At 38.3% G+C, this 6,756-nt stretch overlaps 1 non-coding gene across 1 annotated transcript; it reads left to right on the top strand.

The window, feature by feature from the left end:
* The first annotated feature begins 1,717 nt into the window (after positions 1–1,717).
* On the top strand, positions 1,718–1,791 carry trnaa-ugc (transfer RNA alanine (anticodon UGC)). Its single transcript has one exon. It is a non-coding gene; the product is annotated as a tRNA-Ala (tRNA).
* The last annotated feature ends 4,965 nt before the right edge of the window (positions 1,792–6,756 follow it).

Raw genomic sequence — 6,756 nt, 5'->3', positions numbered from 1 at the left:
TGCCGAAAAAAACGACCATGTATAGTAAGGCGTTTTTAGCCCAAAAAAACAACCATGTATAGTAAGGCATTTTTTGCCGAAAAAAACGACCATGTATAGTAAGGCATTTTTTGCCGAAAAAAACGACCATGTATAGCAAGGCGTTTTTACCCCGAAAAAAACGACCATGTATAGTAAGGCGTTTTTAGCCCAAAAAAACCACCATGTATAGTAAGGCGTTTTTACCCGGAAAAAAACGACCATGTATAGTAAGGTGTTTTTAGCCCAAAAAAACGACCATGTGTCGTAAGGCGTTTTTAGCGGAAAAAAATGACCATGTATAGTAAGGCGTTTTTTTGCCAAAAAAAAACCACCATGTATAGTAAGGCGTTTTTAGCCCAAAAAAAACACCATGTATAGTAAGTGGGGGTAATAGGCCAATCGTTAGTCAGGAATGTAGGAACAATCAGTGGGGCCACAGGGAGGGGTCCCCCGCCCCTCCCAACCTGAGAGTAGGGACCTATCATAGCTGTGTCCGGCGCCACCATGTCTGGACATTAGGGATATATAAATGGGGCCGATACGACCAGTCAGACTTTAGTTCGCTGACGAAGCCTCTTGGATAGGAGGCGAAACGTCCGAAACCTTCACTTTTGTACAGATGACGGCTGAAGAAACCTTCTCATCGATGGACCACTCCTGTACGACTGAGAGCTTACACAGACGCATGTATAGTAAGGCATTTTTTGCCGGAAAAAAAGACCATGTATAGTAAGGCATTTTTTGCCGAAAAAAACGACCATGTATAGTAAGGCGTTTTTAGCCCAAAAAAACAACCATGTATAGTAAGGCATTTTTTGCCGAAAAAAACGACCATGTATAGTAAGGCATTTTTTGCCGAAAAAAACGACCATGTATAGCAAGGCGTTTTTACCCCGAAAAAAACGACCATGTATAGTAAGGCGTTTTTAGCCCAAAAAAACCACCATGTATAGTAAGGCATTTTTTGCCGGAAAAAAAGACCATGTATAGTAAGGCATTTTTTGCCGAAAAAAAACGACCATGTATAGTAAGGCGTTTTTAGCCCAAAAAAACAACCATGTATAGTAAGGCATTTTTTGCCGAAAAAAACGACCATGTATAGTAAGGCATTTTTTGCCGAAAAAAACGACCATGTATAGTAAGGCGTTTTTAGCCCAAAAAAACCACCATGATAGTAAGGCGTTTTTACCCGGAAAAAAACGACCATGTATAGTAAGGTGTTTTTAGCCCAAAAAAACGACCATGTGTCGTAAGGCGTTTTTAGCCGAAAAAAATGACCATGTATAGTAAGGCGTTTTTTTGCCAAAAAAAAAACCACCATGTATAGTAAGGCGTTTTACCCGGAAAAAAACGACCATGTATAGTAAGGTGTTTTTAGCCCAAAAAAACGACCATGTATAGTAAGGCGTTTTTAGCCCAAAAAGAAACGACCATGTATAGTAAGGCGTGTTTAGCCGAAAAAACCCACCATGTATAGTAAGGCATTTTTAGCCGAAAAAAACGACCATGTGTCGTAAGGCGTTTTTAGCCGAAAAAAATGACCATGTATAGTAAGGCGTTTTTTTGCCAAAAAAAACCCACCATGTATAGTAAGGCGTTTTTAGCCCAAAAAAAACACCATGTATACTAAGGCATTTTTACGTGGAAAAAAATGACCATGTATATGTATACGCATGCGTTCTAAAGCCAGTTGAATGGGGTTGTAGCTCAGGGGTAGAGCGCATGCTTTGCATGTATGAGGTCCTGGGTTCAATCCCCAGCGCAGCCACTTTTGTGTGTGGGACTATCCAACGCTTTCTCATTGAAAAACGACGCTTTTAACCGAAAAAGACGACCATGTATAGGCGTTTTTACCCCAAAAAAACGACCATGTATAGTAAGGCATTTTTAGCCGAAAAAAACGACCATGTATAGTAAGGCATTTTTTGCCGAAAAAAACGACGATGTATAGTAAGGCGTTTTTAGCCGAAAAAAACGACCATGTATAGTAAGGCATTTTTAGCCGAAAAAAACGACCATGTATAGTAAGGCATTTTTAGCCGAAAAAAACGACCATGTATAGTAAGGCATTTTTAGCCGAAAAAAACGACCATGTATAGTAAGGCATTTTTTGCCGAAAAAAACGACGATGTATAGTAAGGCGTTTTTAGCCGAAAAAAACGACCATGTATAGTAAGGCATTTTTAGCCGAAAAAAACGACCATGTATAGTAAGGCATTTTTTGCCGAAAAAAACGACGATGTATAGTAAGGCGTTTTTAGCCGAAAAAAACGACCATGTATAGTAAGGCATTTTTAGCCGAAAAAAACACACCATGTATAGTAAGGCGTTTTTAGCCCAAAAAAACGACCATGTATAGTAAGGCGTTTTTAGCCCAAAAAAACGACCATGTATAGTAAGGCGTTTTTAGCCCAAAAAAACGACCATGTATAGTAAGGCGTTTTTTTGCCGAAAAAAACGACCATGTATAGTAAGGCGTTTTTAGCCCAAAAAAACCACCATGTATAGTAAGGCGTTTTTACCCGGAAAAAAACGACCATGTATAGTAAGGCGTTTTTAGCCGAAAAAAACAACCATGTATAGTAAGGCGTTTTTAGCCCAAAAAAACGACCATGTATAGTAAGGCGTTTTTTGCCGAAAAAAACGACCATGTATAGTAAGGCGTTTTTAGTCGAAAAAAACGACCATGTATAGTAAGGCATTTTTAGCCGAAAAAAACACACCATGTATAGTAAGGCGTTTTTAGCCCAAAAAAACGACCATGTATAGTAAGGCGTTTTTAGCCCAAAAAAACGACCATGTATAGTAAGGCGTTTTTTGCCGAAAAAAACGACCATGTATAGTAAGGCGTTTTTAGCCGAAAAAAACGACCATGTATAGTAAGGCATTTTTTGCCGAAAAAAACGACCATGTATAGTAAGGCGTTTTTAGCCGAAAAAAAAAAACACACCATGTATAGTAAGGCGTTTTTAGCCGAAAAAAACGACCATGTATAGTAAGGCGTTTTTACCCCGAAAAAAATGACCATGTATAGTAAGGCGTTTTTAGCCCAAAAAAACGACCATGTATAGTAAGGCGTTTTTAGCCCAAAAAAACGACCATGTATAGTAAGGCGTTTTTTGCCGAAAAAAAAAAAACGACCATGTATAGTAAGGCATTTTTTGCCGAAAAAAACCACCATGGATAGTAAGGCATTTTTTGCCGAAAAAAACGACCATGTATAGTAAGGCGTTTTTAGCCCAAAAAAACGACCATGTATAGTAAGGCGTTTTTTGCAAAAAAAACGACCATGTATAGTAAGGCGTTTTTTGCCGAAAAAAAACGACCATGTATAGTAAGGCATTTTTTGCCGAAAAAAACCACCATGGATAGTAAGGCATTTTTTGCCGAAAAAAACGACCATGTATAGTAAGGCGTTTTTAGCCCAAAAAAACGACCATGTATAGTAAGGCGTTTTTTGCCAAAAAAAACGACCATGTATAGTAAGGCATTTTTTGCCGAAAAAAACCACCATGGATAGTAAGGCATTTCTTGCTGAAAAAACGACCATGTATAGTAAGGCGTTTTTAGCCCAAAAAAACGACCATGTATAGTAAGGCGTTTTTTGCCGAAAAAAACGACCATGTATAGTAAGGCATTTTTTGCCGAAAAAAACGACCATGTATAGTAAGGCGTTTTTAGCCGAAAAAAAACACACCATGTATAGTAAGGCGTTTTTAGCCGAAAAAAACGACCATGTATAGTAAGGCGTTTTTACCCCGAAAAAAATGACCATGTTTAGTAAGGCGTTTTTAGCCCAAAAAAACGACCATGTATAGTAAGCGTTTTTACCCCGAAAAAAACGACCATGTATAGTAAGGCGTTTTTAGCCGAAAAAAAAACGACCATGTATAGTAAGGCGTTTTTAGCCCAAAAAAACGACCATGTATAGCAAGGCGTTTTTACCCCGAAAAAAATGACCATGTATAGTAACGCGTTTTTAGCCCAAAAAAACGACCATGTATAGTAAGGCGTTTTTTGCCGAAAAAAACGACCATGTATAGTAAGGCATTTTTTGCCGAAAAAAACGACCATGTATAGTAAGGCGTTTTTAGCCCAAAAAAAACGACCATGTATAGTAAGGCGTTTTTAGCCCAAAAAAAACGACCATGTATAGTAAGGCGTTTTTAGTCGAAAAAAACGACCATGTATAGTAAGGCATTTTTTGCAGAAAAAAACGACCATGTATAGTAAGGCGTTTTTAGCCGAAAAAAAACACACCATGTATAGTAAGGCGTTTTTAGCCGAAAAAAACGACCATGTATAGTAAGGCGTTTTTACCCCGAAAAAAACGACCATGTATAGTAAGGCGTTTTTAGCCCAAAAAAACGACCATGTATAGTAAGGCGTTTTTTGCCGAAAAAAACGACCATGTATAGTAAGGCGTTTTTAGTCGAAAAAAACGACCATGTATAGTAAGGCATTTTTTGCAGAAAAAAACGACCATGTATAGTAAGGCGTTTTTAGCCGAAAAAAAACACACCATGTATAGTAAGGCGTTTTTAGCCGAAAAAAACGACCATGTATAGTAAGGCGTTTTTACCCCGAAAAAAATGACCATGTTTAGTAAGGCGTTTTTAGCCCAAAAAAACGACCATGTATAGTAAGGCGTTTTTACCCCGAAAAAAATGACCATGTTTAGTAAGGCGTTTTTAGCCCAAATAAACGACCATGTATAGTAAGGCGTTTTTAGCCGAAAAAAACGACCATGTATAGTAAGGCGTCTTTAGCCCAAAAAAACGACCATGTATAGCAAGGCGTTTTTACCCCGAAAAAAATGACCATGTATAGTAAGGCGTTTTTAGCCCAAAAAAACGACCATGTATAGTAAGGCGTTTTTTGCCGAAAAAAACGACCATGTATAGTAAGGCATTTTTTGCCGAAAAAAACGACCATGTATAGTAAGGCGTTTTTAGCCCAAAAAAAAACGACCATGTATAGTAAGGCGTTTTTAGCCCAAAAAAAACGACCATGTATAGTAAGGCGTTTTTAGTCGAAAAAAACGACCATGTATAGTAAGGCATTTTTTGCAGAAAAAAACGACCATGTATAGTAAGGCGTTTTTAGCCGAAAAAAAACACACCATGTATAGTAAGGCGTTTTTAGCCGAAAAAAAAACGACCATATATATATATATATATATATATATATATATATATATATATATATATATATATATATATATATATATAATTACAATTTTCTTCTGGGAAAAAAATCACAGTAATACAGAATGCAGATATGGTCAGTGTCCTCAGACCAATTTTAGCATTTACCATTGTTGTATTTCGACATTTTATATTTACAAGTATTAGTTGTCGTTCTTTCCGGGCTGACCAGCGAACCCTGAAGTACACGCAGGTGTTTCCCTTTCTGTCGCCACAGATGATATCGTGTTCCCAATCTGGCGTGAATTCAAGAGTGAATTCAGACTTTTGTGACATTCATTTCGATTGTCGTTTAGATTATCATTTGGGTAGACGTCAACGTTCCAAGACATAATAATAATAATAATAATTAATAATAAACACCAAAAGAGTAGTTGAGAGGAGCTATGTGAGATGACTCGAGGAGGTGAAGCAGTTGAACCCTTATAAATAATCTTTGTTTGATCTGATGTCTGATTTCAATGCATCCATCAAGGAAAACATGACAGGGCCTTCAGATCCAAATCTTGGATTTTCCCGCCTTTTATATATTTTTTCTTGTCTGTATTTGGCCCTTGATATGATTTAACTTCCCTTTTGCGTATCCGATACTGCCGGAACATAAACTTCCAATGAGGGTATTCTTCTACACTCCAGAACGGATGACTGCATTGTCCAATGATTGCTCATGATCGAGAGAGAGAGAGAGAGAGAGAGAGAGAGAGAGAGAGAGAGAGAGAGAGAGAGAGAGAGAGAGAGAGAGAGAGAGAGAGAGAGAGAGAGAGAGAGAGAGAGAGAGAAGCCTCTCGACTGCATCAAACCGGTTGAGGTCAAAAAGTTCACATTTAAGTGCAACAGGTCTACATTTGTCACTGTTTCAACCCCCCAGCAAACCTTGTCTTGACCTTAACCTGAATGTTTTTTTGTCTTTGTTCGTTTGCTTGTTTTTTCATGGCCACACTCAAAGATGTCATCGATGTTGAGGACAAACTCAACCGCAGTGAAATCCAGAATATTGATCAAAGCCCCCCCCCCCCCCCAAACACACACACACCCGTGCGCAAAATGCTGCCAAACGAACACCACAGACGTCCAAACCGTGACCTCATCCACCAAATAAACTTTAAAGGACAACCGACGTCACTTTTTTGTTTCCTGACTGACACCAGAAAAACGTTTTATAGCATCTAAAATACCCAAAACACGCAGTATGATATTTTTAGTCAAATGCAAAACACCAATAAAAATGACTTCAAGTGTCCAAAATCTGGTAAAAAATTGAGCTGCGAATTTTCAGAAAGTCCCGCCCCCAATTCGTGACGTCACACCAAGACGTCTTGCATCGCTGGAGAATCAAAACAATGGCTTCAGATTCGGAGAAGATGCTTTTTTGTTACACATCCAGTTATGAATATGATTCAAATAGTTCTGAAGAGGAAAGCATACATGTTTGCAATTGATTAAAGAAGTCCTACCGTGTCATTTTGGGGCATCTGGACTGCAGAAGAGAGGCAGAAAATGGCGACCAAGCTCCCTGTGAGGAATTAAT

This window comes from Hippocampus bargibanti, linkage group LG14 (genome assembly GCF_051943395.1).
Source record: "Hippocampus bargibanti isolate YZ-2025 linkage group LG14, ASM5194339v1, whole genome shotgun sequence".
Classification (NCBI taxonomy): domain Eukaryota; kingdom Metazoa; phylum Chordata; class Actinopteri; order Syngnathiformes; family Syngnathidae; genus Hippocampus; species Hippocampus bargibanti.
The sequence above is the reverse complement of the archived record's forward strand: the minus strand, read 5'-3'. Positions and strand labels throughout refer to the sequence as shown.